The 19,006-nt window shown below is 32.5% G+C and overlaps 1 protein-coding gene across 1 annotated transcript in view; it reads right to left on the bottom strand.

The window, feature by feature from the left end:
- LOC127701867 (uncharacterized) overlaps window positions 1–19,006 on the bottom strand; it is a 159,237-nt gene that overhangs the window by 100,478 nt on the left and 39,753 nt on the right. The window lies entirely within an intron of this gene.

Here is a 19,006-nt window from a genome sequence, read left to right as displayed (position 1 = left end):
ATATTTTTTAATATTTTTTTAGGAAGTTTTCCAATAGGTCATCTACTTAAAACATATCTAAGGTCAATATTTCTAAACCTTTTGATCTGGCTCAAGTTGGGAAATTCATTTCAGATAGGTGAAAATGTAGCCTTTTCATCAATTCCTCTGCCCATATTGTAAACTTGGATATGTATGATGGTTGAGACATTTTCACATATGTAGTTAAACCTTTGGGATATGAAGTGAGATTCATTTTTCCGTTATTTAACATACCCCAGAACCCTTTGAGATATGGCTTTTCCAGGTAAAAAGTTATCCTTTTTTCACACAACAAGTTCTTTGAATACATTTTACAACTCCATAAATATAAATTTTGTTCTGCCATTTTTTAATTGGATACTTAGGCCACACCAATTTTATTCCTAGTTCTTTTGATTTTCCCTCTCCTGTTTTGAAGAAATTGACTTTTCAATAAAAAACAAGCATTCTGTGAGTATTGCATGGCAATACATAGTCCCCTACCGGTTAAAAATTCATTGTATTGGAACAAAATTCTAACTTGATCTATAACTTGTCATGTAGTAAACTACATAAAAATATCAAGTCAAAATATTCAAGCATGACGAAAAAAACTGTTGAAAACTGATTATTTAAGTGAAATTTCTATGTCCAAAGACCATAACTCTGCACAAAATCATCATACCCGAACAAATTTCCAACTTGATCTGTAACTTGTCATGATAAAGCTATATACTAATTATCAAATCAATATCTTCAAGAATGACAAACAAACCTACCACTAAATTCTTAAAACAATTTACCAAAGAAAAGGAAAAAAATCCAAAATGTAATTTTAAAATTATATGCTCCGCTGGGCGAAGCTTGATACGACTCAAGAGATCGAACCCTGAACAGTTGGGGCAAGTATAGACACAACATTCAAGCTTGATACAGCACTGAATTTGGATTGTGATTAAATATTTGACACAGAATGAATGTGGTCTAAGAACTTAAAAAATTTTAATTTACCTTTTGAAACCATATCATTATTATTTGCCTTTATAAATACATCAGAAATAACCAATTTAAAATGGAAAATTTTAAAGAAAAAAAGGAAAAAAAAGGAAAAAAAAAATCCCCCCCCCCAATTTTTTTAACCCCCTTATGATTCATCACCCCCAAACTCCATCTCAGCCTTCCCTTTGTGGTATGGTATCTTGCAGTACAATTTCAGAGAGATCCATTCACTTGAACACAAGTTATTGTCTGGAAACTAGAAAAATGCTTGTTTTTTGGCCCCTTTTTGGCCCCAAATTCCTAAACATTTAGGGCAGTTACCCCCAAACTCAAACCCAGCTTTTCCTTTGTGATATGGAACTTTGTAGTACAATTTCATAAAGATCCATACCCTTACACACAAGTTATTGTCATGAAACTAGAAATTTGCTTGTTTTTTGCCCCTTTTTTGCCCCTAATTCCTAAAATTTTGAGGCAATTACCCCCAAAATCAATTCCAGCCTTCCCTTTGTGAAATGGAACCTTGTGGTACAATGTCAGAGAGATCCATACACTAACACACAAGTTATGTCTGGAAGTTACAAAAATGCTTATTTTTGGCCCCTTTTTGGCCCCTAATTTCTTAACTGTTGGTACCATAACCCCCAAAATCGATCCCCATCTTCCTTTTGTAGTATTGAACCTTATGGTAAAATTTCATAGAGATCCATTTACTTAAACTAAAGTTAGAGTGCGAAAACCAATGTGTCTTCGGACGACGATGATGACGCCAACGTCATACCAATATACGACCACAAAAATTTGTTTGCGGTCGTATAAAAATGAGTTATTTCCCTTAAAACAAAAATCTACTAATTAATAAGTATTTCATCAAAAATTTAATTCTAGGAAAAGGGCTTTAACTGAAAAAAGAGAAAAGCTAAAATAGTGAAAATTGAACTAGACCTGTAACTTGTCATGATAAAACAATAAACCAAATATTAAATCAATATCTTCAAGCACGAAGAAAAAAAATCTGGAAAAATTATTTGCCGGACTGACAGATGGAGTGCAAACCTAAAGTCCCCTTCGACTTCGTCGGTAGGGGACTAAAAATAATTATCGCTTCTGCAAATTTTTGGTCTGCATGCTGCTCCAAAATTAGTTTCTCATTGAAATTTTTTTTTCACATAGATGCTTTTCTGTTGCATATATTGCTCCAATCATTTCAAACGCATGTGTGATAAATCGATTTGTAAATAAAAGGTCAAAAATCGGGATGCCAATATGTAGTTGTGTCAGCTCACTGCTGTGGACAAGTAGTTATTGAACACAGTTACCGGGGGTATCCTAAATGCTTCTCGTTTTATCTTTGAAGACCTGTTCTAGGAGACAAAAATTAAAAATATTTCGTTAGATGATCACAATCACATCAATATTTGTTAGAACTATTGTCGTCCCCGATCTTTGTTTCAACAGGCATAGTCTTATCTATCTTGGAGGAAATTAATTGTAAATTCCCATGAACTTTTTAAACAAGAGGCTGTCAGAGTGACAGCAAACCGGATTTTCCTGCAGAGGTCAAACCCTGAACAGTTGAGCAAGTATGGACACTACATTTAAGCTTAAAACAGCTCTGAATTTGGATTGTGATTGAATATTTGACACAGCATAGGTTTGTGATATAAAATGAATGTGGTCAAAGAACTGAAATATTTGAAATTGGACATTTACCTATTATGGTCCAATATCCAAAATCTAAGTACATATTAGAATCAGCATATCAAAGAAACCCAAGAATTCAATTTTTGACGAAATCAGACAAAAGTTTAATTTAGGACCCTTTGGAACTCAATATGGACCAATTTGATAAAGGAGCCTACAATCTAAAATCTCTCAATACATGGTTAGATTCAGCATTTCAAAGAACCCCATAAATTCAATTTTTGCTGAATCAAACAAAGTTTAATTTTGGACCCTGATTTTGACCAACTTGAAAACTTGGCCCAAAAATCTAATATTTAAATACAGGTTTAGATTCAGCATTTGAAAGAACCCTATATATATTTAATTTATGTTGAAATGAAACACAGGTTAATTTTATCCATAATATTTTCTGTGTGCAAAGGGAAATAACTCAAACTGGATAAAAATTTTCTAAAATAAGATATGATGCAAATTTTCAAATTATAATCAATAATATAATAACAACAACCAGTGATGACTTCAAGTTCTCTAAAATTAGATATGATTTAACACTCAAACATTGTTTGAATCAGCATATCAAAGAACCAAAGAATTCAATTTTTGATGAAATTAAACAAAAGTTTAATTTAGGATCCTTTGGACCTCGATGTGGTATTATCTTATTAATAATGATAAATGTGGATAGTGTCCACATGTGGACACAGATGATGCCCCCACTTGCATATCATATAGTTATAAAGGGACATAACTGAAGAACGGTAAAAGTGACGCTACACAAATTTGAACTTGATCTGAGTTTTGTGGTAATAAGCATTGTGTGTAAGTCTCATAACATTTGGTTGAGGCTAACTTAAGTAGAGAACAGAAACTTAAAATTCAGCAATTTTTATATTTGTAAACACGCATAACTCTAGAATGGTTGTGTATAAGTTTTATAACATTTGGTTGAGACAAACTAAAGTTAGAGAACAGAAATGAAAAATTCAGCAATTTTTATGTTTATAAAGGGACACAACTCAAGAATGGTAAAAGCGTTGCTACCAAATTTCGTACTTAATCTGTATGATGTAGTAATAAGCATTGTGTATAAGTTTCATATCATTTGGTTGAGGCACTAAAGTTAGAAAACGGAAACAAAAAATTTGTACTTGATCTTAGTTTTGTGGTAATGAATATTGTGTATAGGTTTCATAATGTTTGGTTGGGGCAAACTAAGTTACAGAATGGAAACTAAAAATTTTGCAATCTTTCGAGTTATAAAGGGGCATAACTCAATAATGGTTAAAGTGACACTACCCAAATTGGGTCAACTTGATCTGTGTTTTATCAGTGGCAGTCAAAATTAAACATTGCGTTGTATATAAAGCATTTAATGTAGTTGATTCAATTATAATCATGGACAAAGGAAGATAACTCCAATTTAAATAAAAATTACTTGATATTTACAAGAAAATAAAAATTTTGCAATTTTTCCATTTATAAAGAGGCATAACTCTAGAACACTTTAATTGACGACACCAAAATTCAAACTTGATCTGTGTTTTGTGGTAATAAGCATTGTGTATAAGTTTCATAACATTTGGTTGAGGCAAACTAAAGTTAGAGAACGGAAACGAAAAATTCAGCAATTTTTCCATTTGTAAAGGGGCATAAATCTAGAATGGTAAAAATGACGCCACCAAAATTCAAACTTGATCTGTGTTTTGTGGTAATAAGCAATGTGTATGAGTTTCATAACATTTGGTTGAGGCAAACTAAAATTAGAGAACGGAAACGAAAATTTCGGCATTTTTTCCATTTGTAAAGGGGCATAACTCTAGAACGGTTAAAGTGACGCCACCAAAATTCAAATTTGATCTGTGTTTTGTGATAATAAGCATCGTGTATAAGTTTCATAATATTTGGTTGAGGCAAACTAAAGTTAGAGAATGGAAACGATAAATTCAGCAATTTTCCATTTGTAAAGGGGCATAACTCTAGAACGGTAAAAGTGACGCCACCAAAATTCAAACTTGATCTGTGTGTTGTGATAATAAGCATTGTGTATAAGTTTCATAACATTTGGCTGAGGCAAACTAAAGTCAGAGAACAGAAACCAATTTTGGGACGTACATACGTACAGACAAACAAGGGTAAAACTTAATGCCCCCTCCGCTACGGCGGATTAAGCATTTCAAAGAACCCTATATTTATTCAATTTATGTTGAAATCATAACGCTTTGGACCAACTTGAAAACTGGGCCCAAAATCAGAAATCTAAATATATGTTTATTAATAAACAATATAAGCTTAGTTTTTTTAAAGGAGTTCACTTCATCAAAAAAAAAATATATAGCATTCAGAAAATTATTTTTTACAGAATAACAAACAAACTTGCCACAAAATTCTTCAAACAATTTACCAAAGAAAAGAAGAAAAAAATCCAAAATCTTATTTATCATTAATACAATGTCTTTTCAAAATCTATAAAACTCATCAGTAACAAGATGCTGTTACGAAGTCTCCCGAACAAAGCTCCCATAATTCGTCATTCCTATGGTTGCCTGACATCGGGCAAAGTCCAGTACAAATTGGTTTGTGATATGCATACCTGATGCCTATGGATTGACCCTGTATGTCATTCAAGTCTTCTTGAAATGACGAACAGGAATATATATGGTTGTTTAGGGGTGAAGATCTCAACCGTTTACAAGTTCTCAAAAGGGGGTGGGGGTGACCCCAGGGGACTCGCCTTTTATTTCATTTGATTTGTTTTATTGTCCCATACAAGAATATATATGGTTTCAGGGTAGGGATCTTGACCGTTTACAAGTTTTCAAAAAGAAGGGGGTGGGGTTACCCCAAGGAACTTCCCCTAAATTTCATTTGATTTGTTTTATTGTCCCATAGGAGAATATATATGGTTTTGGGGTGGGGATCTCGACCATTTACAAGTTTTCAAAAAGAAGGGGGGTGGGGGAGACCCCCATGGACTTCCCCTATATTTCATTTGATTTGTTTTATTATCCTATAAAAGAATATATATGGTTTAGGGTTGGGGATTTCAACCATTTACAAGTTTTCGAAAAGACGGGTGATGGGGGTTACCCCCTAGACTTCCCCTTTATTTCATTTGATTGGTCTAATTGTCCCTTACAAGAATATATATGGTTTCAGGGTGGGGATCTTGACTGTTTACAAGTTATCAAAAAGAAGGGGGTGGGGGTTTCCTCCCTGGACTTCCCTTATATTTCATTTGATTTGTTTTATTGTCCCATACAAGAATATATATGGTTTAGGGGTGGGGATCTTGACCGTTTACAAGTTATCAAAAAGAAAGGGGGTGGGGTTACCCCCATGGACTTCCCCTATATTTCATTTGATTTGTTTTATTGTCCCATACAAGAATATATATGGTTTAGGGGTGGGGATCTCGGCCGTTTACAAGTTCTCAAACAGGAAGGGGTGGGGGTAGATTTTGAACACGTACTTCGAGAGATATTTATTATTTTTAACAATGAGGGCATGTGTCACTGATTACACAACTACTCAGCCGTGAAATATCAAATCAACAAAATTGATTGGATTCCCCTTATTACTTATGAGTATCATGTTATTATAATTCTTTATTTGACGATGTCTGTAGTCTTTCGGAACACCGGATGTTATTTGGAATACATCTGTTCTTTCTATGACCACCTTTCATATACATGCGCAATAGCTTATTAATTGACCTGTTGAATAAGCATTAGCATCTTAAAGTTGCTATAGAGATATGTTACATATGATGCGAAATTTATTATGATGCAAGCTACTTTAACAAGCATTTGAATACTTCCTTGCACACAATTACAAGCTGCTAATATTTACCTACATATATCCGTACTTATTTTAATTAGAGTCGAACATTGAAACCAGCTGTATTTAGATATGAGATAAGATTCCATGTAAACAATGCAATTTATATTCGGAAGGAGAATCTCTAAAACTAAAATCTATAAAAGAAGTATTACTAGCATTTCATTTAAGATTTTGAGTCTATGGAAGATGTACTTGATGTACAAAGCAGGCTAATTCATTTTTTTTATACTGAAATTAAAAAGAAGCCTTTCTTGCACTTTATTAAAATTTTACGTCTAGAATAGACCAAGGACGTATATAATCTATTATACGTCCTTGAATAGATGTAAAAAATGAGGATTTTTCGAAAAAAATATCGTTTATTAAAAATAACGTTTAAATTAATTATGAAAGTACATTACAAATTGAAATACAGTTATTTTCTTTGTTTGAATATTGCAACATTATTTCCTTTTTAAAAAACAAGGAGGTCATATAACCTCCTTGATTAAAATAACAAATCAGATTGTTATAGGTATATCCAGGAACATAATATGAATAAATAGATATTGAATATGAAAAAAAAACTAAAACTGAAAGCTAAATCTAAAATATATTTAATAAAAATATATAAAAATAAAATGCTCCGCAGGGTGCAGCTTGATACGACCGCAGAGGTCGAACCCTGAACAGTTGGGGCAAGTATGGACACAACATTCAAGCTTGATACAGCTCTGAATTTGGATTGTGATTAAATATTTGACACAGCATAGGTTTCTGACACAGAATGAATGTGGTCTAAGAACTTAAAAATTTAAAATTGGACATTCACCTATTATGGTCCAATATCCAAAATCTAAATGCATGGTTAGATTCAGCATATCAAAGAACCCCAAGAATTCAATTTTTGATGAAATCAAACAAAGTTTAATTTTGGACCCTTTTGACCTCAATGTGGACAAAGTTGATAATGGGGCCCAAAAATCAAAAATCTAAATACATGGTTAGATTCAGCATATCAAAGAACCCCAAATATTCAATTTTTGTTGAAATCAAACAAAGTTTAATTTTGGTCCCCGATTTGGACCAACTTGAAAACTGGGCCCATAATCAAAAATCTAAATACATGTTAAGATTCAGCATATCAAAGAACCCTAAGAATTCAATTTTTGTTAAAATCAAACTAAGTTTAATTTTGGACCCTTTGGACCTTAAATTAGACCAATTTGAAAACGGAACCAAAAATTAAGAATCTAAATACACGGTTAGATTCGGCATATCAAAGAACCCCAATAATTCAATTTTTGATGAAATCAAACAAAGTTTAATTTTGGACCCTTTGGATCTAAATGTGGACCAATTTAAAAAAGGGGCCCAAAATCCAAAAACTTAATACACGGTTAGAATCAGCATATTAAAGAACCCCAAGAATTCAAGAATAAAACCCCATTGAAATTGGTCAAGAAATAAGCAATTTATACGAAGTATCTTCTTTTGCACAATACTGTGCAATTGAATATTTCTTGCTATTGCGCAATACTGTACAATTGACAATTTCTTGCTATTGCGCAATATTGTGCTATTGGATATTTCTTGCTATTGCACAATACTGTGCAATTGAAGATTTCTTGCTATTGCGCAATACTGTGCAATTGAAGATTTCTTGCTATTGTGCAATACTGTGCAATTGAAAATTTCTTGCTATTGCACAATACTTATTATATAATAATTTACACATCCTGTTTGGTGTGTATCTCCTACCATATCATTATTATTTGCTTTTAAATATAAAACAGAAATAACCAACTTAAAATGGAAAATTTTAAAAGAAAAAAAAAAGGAAAAAAAAAATCCCCCCCCCAAATTTTTTGAACCCCCTCATGATTCATCACCCAAAACTCAATCTCAGCCTTCCCTTTGTGGTATGGTACCTTGCAGTACAATTTCAGAGAGATCCATACACTTGAACACAAGTTATTGTCTGGAAACTAGAAAAATGCTTATTTTTGGCCCCTTTTTGGCCCCTTATTCCTAAACGTTTTGGGCAATTACCCCCAAACTCAATTCCAGCTTTTCCTTTGTAATATGGAATCTTGTAGTACAATTTCAGAAAGATCCATACACTTACACACAAGTTATTATCATGAAACTAGAAAAATGCTTGTTTTTTGCCCCTTTTTTGGCCCCTAATTCCTAATATTTTGAAGCAATTATCCCCAAAATCAATCCCAGCATTCCCTGTGTGATATGGAACCTTGTGGTATAATTTCAGAGAGATCCATACACTTGAACACAAGTTATTGTCTGGAAACTAGAAAAATGCTTATTTGTGGCCCCTTTTTGGCCCCTTATTCCTAAACGTTTAGGGCAATTACCTCCAAACTCAATTCTAGCTTTCCCTTTGTGATATGGAACCTTGTAGTACAATTTCAGAAAGATCCATACACTTACACACAAGGTTATTGTCATGAAACTAGAAAAATGCTTGTTTTTTGCCCCTTTTTGGCCCCTAATTCCTAATATTTTGAGGCAATTACCCCCAAAATCAATCCCAGCATTCCCTGTGTGATATGGAACCTTGTGGTACAATGTCTAAGAGATCCATACACTAACACACAAGTTATGTCTGGAAGTTACAAAAATGCTTATTTTTGGCCCCTTTTTGGCCCCTAATTCCTTAACTGTTGGTACCATAACCCCCAAAATCAATCCCAACCTTCCTTTTGTGGTATTGAACCTTATGGTAAAATTTCATAGAGATCCATTCACTTAAACTAAAGTTAGAGTGCGAAAACCAATGTGTCTTCGGACGAGACCGGACGACGACGACAACTACGACTACAACGACGACGACGACGACGACGCCAACGTCATACCAATATACGACCGCAAACATTTTTTGCGGTCGTATAAAAATACATTTGACCATGCAGATGAAAGAAATATTACTTCAAGCAATGAAATAACGAATTAAATGTGCCGCATTAATTACGATCGATAACCTTAAAATTAATCATGCATGCAATTTCAGCAGACTTAACAGGGTCAGCATAATATCAAATGTCTATTTATAGACACCGAGTGATGACAGATGCATGCATAGATAAGAAAAAATAATTTCTATTAATATTTATCTGGGCCAGGGAACAGATTATCTAACCTGTAGTCATTAAGGCTCTTCAAAATGTTCGTCAAAATAAAAAAAAATAAAATGCTCCGCTGAAGCGCAGCTTGATACAACCTCAGAGGTCGAACATTGAACAGTTGGGGCAAGTATGGACACAACATTCAAGCTTGATACAGCACTGAATTTGGATTGTAATTAAATATTTGACACAGCATAGGTTTCTCACACAGAATGAAAGTGGTCTAAGAACTTAAAAAAAATTTAATTTACCTATTCAAACCATATCATTATTATTTGCTTTTATATATAAATCAGAAATTACCAATTTAAAATGGAAAATTTTAAAGAAAAAAAAAGGAAAAAAAAATCTCCCCCAATTTTTTGAACCCCCTTATGATTCATCACCCCCAAACTCAATCCCAGCTTTCCCTTTGTGGTATGGTACCTTGCAGTACAATTTCAGAGAGATCCATACACTTGAACGCAAGTTATTGTCTGGAAACTAGAAAAATGCTTGTTTTTTTTGCCCCTTTTTGGCCCCAAATTCCTACACGTTTAGGGCAATTACCCCCAAACTCAAACCAAGCTTTCCCTTTGTGATATGGAACCTTGCAGTACAATTTCATAAAGATCCATACACTTACACACAAGTTATTGTCCTGAAACTATTATGCTTGTTTTTTTGCCCTTTTATGGCCCCTAATTACTAAAATTTTGAGGGAATTACCCCCAAAATCAATCCCAGCCTTCCCTTTGTAGTATGGTACCTTTCAGTACAATTTCAGAGAGATCCATACATTTGAACACATGTTATTGTCTGGAAAATAGAAAAATGCTTATTTTTGGGCTTTTTTTTCCCTTATTCTTAAACTTTTTGGTCAATTACCCCCAAACTCAATTCCAGCTTTCCCTTTGTGATATGGAACCTTGTAGTACAATTTCATAAAGATCAATACACTTACACACAAGTTATTGTCTTGAAACTAGAAAAATGCTTGTTTTTTGCCCCTTTTTTGCCCCTAATTCCTAAAATTTGGAGCATTTACCCCCAAAATCAATCCCAGCATTCTCTTTGTGATATGGAACCTTGTGATACAATGTTCGAGAGATCCATACACTTACACACAAGTTATTATTTCATTGAGATCCATTCACTTAAACTAAAGTTAGAGTGCGAAAACTAATGTGTCTTCGGACGAATACGACGCTGGACGACGACGACGCCAACATCATACCAGTATACAACCACAAAAATTTTTTTGCGGTCGTATAATAATTATTATATTTCTTGAAAACGATCAGATGATGAATTTTCAGTTTTAATATATTAAATACGAAAATGTAAAATAGTGCAAGGAGATTTTGAAAGACGACAGGATAGTTGATACTTATGTTTTATGCATGTAAAATAGTTTTTAGGAAATTTTGAAGTTTGTTTTATTTATGTTATATTTTTATAATTTTGACCACAAGTAGCAGCGCTTCGTGTGACCATTGTGATAATGTACCAATGTAAAGGCGTTATCTAATTAATTAAAAGCTCCTGGTCAACTGTTCTCATAACTGTGTAAACTAAACTTTCTCTGGTGTCTTATATAACAGCTACAGTGTATGGGTTGTAAGTTTTTCTTTGTGATGTTAAAGTTGCGTTGCAAAAACAAATCGGTTGTTGTACTAATTAATTAGATTACAAGAATCTTATTTATATAGAGCGACGCCTGTTGTTACCATATGTTGACATAATGGCTACATTGAAAGTCCATGCAGATGGAGTGAGATGTAGACTTTAGGAATGAGACAATAGCCTATTCAAATGATTTTTTAGTAATCTAATATGGAAAAAATAGAAAGACAATATAAATACTAAAAAAAATCATAGAAAGATCTTGCGAGGTTAATGATTTTTTTTTCTTATTATAATTACGTTTTTAGATGTTTTTTTTAGTCGTTAAATACTTTAAGATACCTTACATATGTCATGCTCTCGTATAAAACTGGTGCAATTGAAAGAAAAAATCGTCGCAAGTGAAATGCAGATCGGCGCAAATGCAAAAAGCCGGTTTAAGATAAATTAACTTAGAGATTTACCCCTTACTAAATAAATAAAATCTGCTATTTGTTCTGCCTTTCTTAATACATTTGTCCTGCCTTTCTTAATACATTTGTCCTGCCTTTCTTAATACATCTGTCCTGCCTTTCTAAATACAATAATCTGAAATCCATTTTTAATTCATCAAATGGTTGCGCGGTAAAAATCTTTCTACAGTCTTACTTAAAAATTCTTATACCCAGTTATATTTCATTAAATGGTTGCTCGCAACAATAAAAATCTTTTTCTCCCCACCATACCCAGAAGAGAGACGACATTGAAGGTGTCTCCCACTTAAAAGTGTTAATAATTTGTACTTTATAGTGCACATTATAGTAATACCATGGACACTAGAGTTTAAGATTATTAGAACACAAGTTTATTGCTTAATTATGATTAATCTGTCAGAGAAAAGGATTTTATAACCAGTTAAAAAATTCAATATCTTAGCCAATTTCTTCTTTAAACACTTTCCCAATTAACTTCAAGTTTCAAAATCAAAATTTTTTCAAGTAATATCTTTGCATATAAATTGATACATTGTATGTGTCTGAATGTTTAAAAGAGATTCTTAATTTTGAAAAGTTATATGAAACTTTATTATTTTGTAGTGCCTGAGCTTTTGTATTTTCTCTAAAATGATCTTGCCATGTTTGTTTAAAATAAAATATTATTGGTATTAAATTGCTTTGTTGTTTGCATTTACGATTTCTTTCACTTAAACAGAAGCAGCAAGAAACATGACATTGTATGACATGTATAATTGAGGAATTAGTTTCTTTAGTATCGACTAATTTGAGTTAAAAAAAAAATTCAATATTGGAAATCAATGATTTTTTTCATTAAAAACTGCTTCAATATAAAAATCAGAAGATGTGGTATGAATGTCAATGACACAACTTCCTTTCAAGACACGATGTGGTACAATTAAGCAAATTTTACAGGTTACATTTTTTTTCTTTCAATACAAGCCATCTCAGTGATCAGTAGGTTATACAGTGCCCCCAAATGACTAGTATAAAACTATCCAGCACGAGAGAAAAAGGATAGGTCAATATAAGAAACCTACAAGGCAACTTCAGTTCCATTTCAATATTTAGATTATTCTAATGGATTTGTCAAATGTCAGAGGGAATATCTGTTTTAAATGTGGTAGGAATACCAATGAGACAACTCTCCATCAAGACACAGTGTAGTCAAAGTAAGCAATTATAGTTATAATACAGCCTTCAACACAAAGGCTTTGCTCACATTGAACTGCATCCTACTAGGGGCCCCAAGACACTGTTATAAAACAATTCAAACAGGAATAAAATGCTTCGCTGGGTGAAGCTTGATACGACCACAGAGGTAGAACCCTGAACAGTTGGGGCAAGTATGGACACAACATTCAAGCTTGATACAGCTCTGAATTTGGATTGTGATTAAATATTTGACACAGCATAGGTTTCTGACACAGAAAGAACGTGGTCTAAGAACTTGATTTTTTTTAATTTACCTATTATGGTCCAATGTCCAAAATCAAAATACATGGTTAGATTCAGCATATCAAAGAACCCCATATATTCAATTTTTGTTGAAATCAAACAAAGTTTAATTTTGGACCCCAACTTGGACAAACTTGAAAACTGGGCCCATAATCAAAAATGTAAACACATGTTTAGATTCAGCATATCAAAGAACCCCAAAAATTCAATTTTTGTTAAAATCAAACTTAGTTTAATTTTGGACCATTTGGACCTTAATGTAGACCAATATAAAAAACAGGACCCAAAATTAAAAATCTAAATACACGGTTAGATTTTGAATATCAAAGAACCCCAATAATTCAATTTTTGATGCAATCAAACAAAGTTTAATTTTGGACCCTTTTGACCTCAATATGAACCAATTTGATAGCGGGGCCCACAAATAAAAAATCTAAATACATGGTTAGATTCAGCATATCAAAGAACCCCATATATTCAATTTTTCTTGAAATCAAACAAAGTTTAATTTTTGACCCCAATTTGGACTAACTTGAAAACTGGGCCAAAAATCAAAAATCTAAATACATGTTTAGATTCAGCATATCAAAGAACCCCATATATTCATTTTTTGTTATAATCAAACAAAGTTTAATTTTGGACCCTTTGGACCTTAATGTAGACCAATTTGAAAACTGGACCCAAAATTAAAAATCTAAATACATGGTAAGATTCAGCATATCAAAGAACCCCATATATTCAATTTTTGTTGAAATCAAAAAAAGTTTAATTTCGGACCCCAACTTGGACCAACTTGAAAACTGGGCCCATAATCAAAAATCTAAACACATGTTTAGATTCAGCATATCAAAGAACCCCAAAAATTCAATTTTTGTTAAAATCAAAAAAAGTTTAATTTTGGACCCCAACTTGGACCAACTTGAAAACTGGGCCCATAATCAAAAATCTAAACACATGTTTAGATTCAGCATATCAAAGAACCCCAATAATTCAATTTTTGATGAAATCAAACGAAGTTTAATATTGGACCCTTTTGACCTCAATATGAACCAATTTGATAGCAGGGTCCACAAATAAAAAATCTAAATACATGGTTAGATTCAGCATATCAAAGAACCCCATATATTCAATTTTTCTTGAAATCAAACAAAGTTTAATTTTTAACCCCAATTTGGACCAACTTGAAAACTGGGCCAAAAATCAAAAATCTAAATACATGTTTAGATTCAGCATATCAAAGAACCCCATATATTCAATTTTTGTTAAAATCAAACAAAGTTTAATTTTGGACCCTTTGCGGACCTTAATGTAGACCAATTTGAAAACTGGACCCAAAATTTAAAATCTAAATACATGGTTAGATTCAGCATATCAAAGAACCCCATATATTCAATTTTTGTTGAAATCAAAAAAAGTTTAATTTTGGACCCCAACTTGGACCAACTTGAAAACTGGGCCCATAATCAAAAATCTAAACACATGTTTAGATTCAGCATATCAAAGAACCCCAAAAATTCAATTTTTGTTAAAATCAAACTAAGTTTAATTTTGGACCCTTTTGACCTCAATATGAACCAATTTGATAGCGAGCCCACAAATAAAAAATCTAAATACATGGTTAGATTCAGCATATCAAAGAACCCCATATATTCAATTTTTGTTGAAATCAAACAAAGTTTAATTTTGGACCCCAATTTGGACAAACTTGAAAACTGGGCCCATAATCAAAAATGTAAACACATGTTTAGATTCAGCATATCAAAGAACCCCAACAATTCAATTTTTGTTAAAATCAAACTAAGTTTAATTTTGGACCCTTTTGACCCCAATATGAACCTATTTGATAGAGGGGTCCACAAATAAAAAATCTAAATACATGGTTAGATTCAGCATATCAAAGAACCCCATATATTCAATTTTTGTTGAAATCAAACAAAGTTTAATTTTGGACCCCAATTTGGACCAACTTGAAAACTGGGCCAAAAATCAATAAAATGCTCCGCAGGGCGCAGCTTGATACGACCGCAGAGGTCGAACCCTGAACAGTTGGGGCAAGTATGGACACAACATTCAAGCTTGATACGGCTTAGCATTTGGATTGTGATTAAATATTTGACACAGCATAGGTTTCTGACACAGAATGAATGTGGTCTAAGAACTTAAAAATTTTAAATTGGACATTCACCTATTATGGTCCAATATCCAAAATCTAAATACATGGTTAGATTCAGCATATCAAAGAACCCCAAGAATTCAATTTTTGATGAAATCAAACAAAGTTTAATTTTGGACCCTTTTGACCTCAATGTGGACAAAGTTGATAAAGGGGCCCAAAAATCAAAAATCTAAATACATGGTTAGATTCAGCATATCAAAGAACCCCATATATTCAATTTTTGTTGAAATCAAACAAAGTTAAATTTTGGACCCGATTTGGACCAACTTGAAAACTGGGCCCATAATCAAAAATCTAAATACATGTTTAGATTCAGCATATCAAAGAACCCTAAGAATTCAATTTTTGTTAAAATCAAACTAAGTTTAATTTTGGACCCTTTGGACCTTAATGTAGACCAATTTGAAAACGGAACCAAAAATTAAGAATCTAAATACACGGTTAGATTCGGCATATTAAAGAACCCCAATAATTCAATTTTTGATGAAATCAAACAAAGTTTAATTTTGGACCCTTTGGACCTCAATGTGGACCAATTTAAATACGGGGCCCAAAATCCAAAAACTAAATACACGGTTAGAATCAGCATATTAAAGAACCACAAGAATTCAAGAATAAAACCCCATTGAAATTGGTCAAGAAATAAGCAATTTATACAAAGTATCTTCTTTTGCACAATACTGTGCAATTAAATATTTCTTGCTATTGCGCAATACTGTACAATTGACAATTTCTTGCTATTGCGCAATATTGTGCTATTGGATATTTCTTGCTTTTGCGCAATACTGTGCAATTGAAGATTTCTTGCTATTGCGCAATACTGTGCAATTGAAGATTTCTTGCTATTGTGCAATACTGTGCAATTGAAAATTTCTTGCTATTGCACAATACTTATTATATAATAATTTACACATCCTGTTTGGTGTGTATCTCCTACCATATCATTATTATTTGCTTTTAAATATAAAACAGAAATAACCAACTTAAAATGGAAAATTTTAAAAGAAAAAAAAAGGAAAAAAAGAAAAAAAAGGAAAAAAAAAAAAATCCCCCCCCCCAAATTTTTTGAACCCCCTTATAACTCATCACCCCCAAACTCAATCCCAGCCTTCCCTTTGTGGTATGGTACCTTGCAGTACAATTTCAGAGAGATCCATACACTTGAACACAAGTTATTGTCTGGAAACTAGAAAAATGCTTATTTTTGGCCCCTTTTTGGCCCCTTATTCCTAAACGTTTTGGGCAATTACCCCCAAACTCAATTCCAGCTTTCCCTTTGTGATATGGAACCTTGTAGTACAATTTCAGAAAGATCAATACACTTACACACAAGTTATTATCATGAAACTAGAAAAATGCTTGTTTTTTGCCCCTTTTTTGGCCCCTAATTCCTAATATTTTGAAGCAATTACCCCCAAAATCAATCCCAGCATTCCCTGTGTGATATGGAACCTTGTGGTACAATGTCAGAGAGATCCATACACTAACACACAAGTTATGTCTGGAAGTTACAAAAATGCTTATTTTTGGCCCCTTTTTGGCCCCCAATTCCTTAACTGTTGGTACCATAACCCCCAAAAATCAATCCCAACCTTCCTTTTGTGGTATTGAACCTTATGGTAAAATTTCATAGAGATCCATTCACTTAAACTAAAGTTAGAGTGCGAAAACCAATGTGTCTTCGGACGACGACGACAACGACGACGACGCCAACGACATACCAATATACGACCGCAAAATTTTTTTGCGGTCGTATAAAAAGAAAATATATGAAACAAATGAATTACAAATCAACTTACTGAAAACAGTCATTTCTGAGCTTCAGTGCTCTAAATATATATTTTCCTAAGTTGCACAAGTCTTTTACATTAGTAGTTCTTAATAATTAACAGTGTTTTGAATTAGATTAAACACGTTATACGATATTTTTAAGTTGTTTCGGAATTGTTTCATGTTATTAAATTTACTTTATGTGTTGTGTGTTTTTTACGATTATGAAGATTTAAAAAAAAAACACTTTCAATACATTTTAATACACTTTCTCTTATGATCTTTGTCTGTTATTTATTTCTTGCATGTAGACATATTTCTCGTATTACACAGCACGCACGGAGTGTGATACGAAAATGCTTTACGAAAAAATCAATTTTGATTACGCAGAAGATAGATTCATTTTTCAGAATTTATCTCAATTCCTTCAAAGCTTTTAATACTGGGCCCGTATGCATCAAGCTACTTAAATTAAGATTTGTTCCGAACGGACATATTTTTCTACATGTCCTACGATAAATTACAATACAAAACAAAATATTGATTCATCAAAATTAAGGGGAAATATTGATGAGAAATTCCTTCTTCAAATTTTATTTCCCTTTTCAAATTCTTTCGAGGGATTTATAACTGGACAAGAACTAGTTAATTTTAAATGGGGGAATGAATAAAATTTGAAATTAGATCGTATTTTTTTTTCACAAATAGCCTATCGTAATTAAGATAAAAAAATGATTATTTCAAAATTTCACTCGCTCAAGAAATGTATTCCTGGACAAGAATGAGTTTTAATTGCGAATATTTTTTTAAAAAGAAAATTTGTATGTAAGCTGTCTATTAATAATGTTCAACTCTATCAGGAGTTTCAAGAAAAAAAGGGGGGAAACGATTAAAGACTATGTAAAAACAGTCTAACTTGCAAAGCCTACTTTGGTTTTCTGTATAACAAAATAGTGATTCTTTTTGTAGAAATAGAACTTGAACACAAACATTTCTATTGAAATTGGTAGATGGCAAAATAATCAGAGAGAACATTCTATTTATACTAGATGTATTGATACTTTATGTAATTCTGGTGATATTGACAACGAGTTTCATTATGTTTTATAGAATGTTCCGTAATATGCGAAAGTAGACAAACGCTGTTAAAACGGGGTTTTGATCACTAAGGACGCCATATTTTGTAATTAATTCAATCTACAATTTTTTACAATTTTCAATGGAATGAATTTTCAGACTTTGTGAAGATTTCTCAATTGGATCCAATTATTACAAAGTTGAAACAAAACGAAAAGTTTATTTAGCATTTTTGCAAAAACAATATGTATGTTTATTATTTTTCATAGGAACCTTTTTTCATGTTTGTTTACCGAGTTTACTTGTATGTGTTTATTAACAACACGGGCACTGGACGTTTGCGCTTTTTAACTGTAACACGATAGGACATTTGCGCTCCAAACAATATGGACATTTGCGCTTTAAATTTTGATACACCTGTAGTTGATTGACCGGACATTTGCGCTTTTTATCTATAGCCATTTACCTGTAATTTTAATGAGTTACGTAAATAAATTCAACTTATATTTGTCGTTAGTTAACGAAAACTATTTACATAGAAATGCCAAGACTGGTTCTGGTGGGGTAGTATTTTTGGTTAAAAAATCTCATTACAAAATGTTTTATATTGGAGTGTTAGACGCATCCTTTGGTGGTATTTTGTGGGTCTCTTTCAAGCATAAAAATTCAGACTTTTTTACAAACAAATTTAATGTATGTGATAACTAAACTTAGTAATGTTTACTTTTAGGTATATATAACTATATCAATGTGCTATTAAATGACTTAAACACGAA

Source organism: Mytilus californianus, unplaced genomic scaffold, assembly GCF_021869535.1.
Source record: "Mytilus californianus isolate M0D057914Y unplaced genomic scaffold, xbMytCali1.0.p SCAF_5, whole genome shotgun sequence".
Lineage (NCBI taxonomy): Eukaryota > Metazoa > Mollusca > Bivalvia > Mytilida > Mytilidae > Mytilus > Mytilus californianus.
The sequence above is the reverse complement of the archived record's forward strand: the minus strand, read 5'-3'. Positions and strand labels throughout refer to the sequence as shown.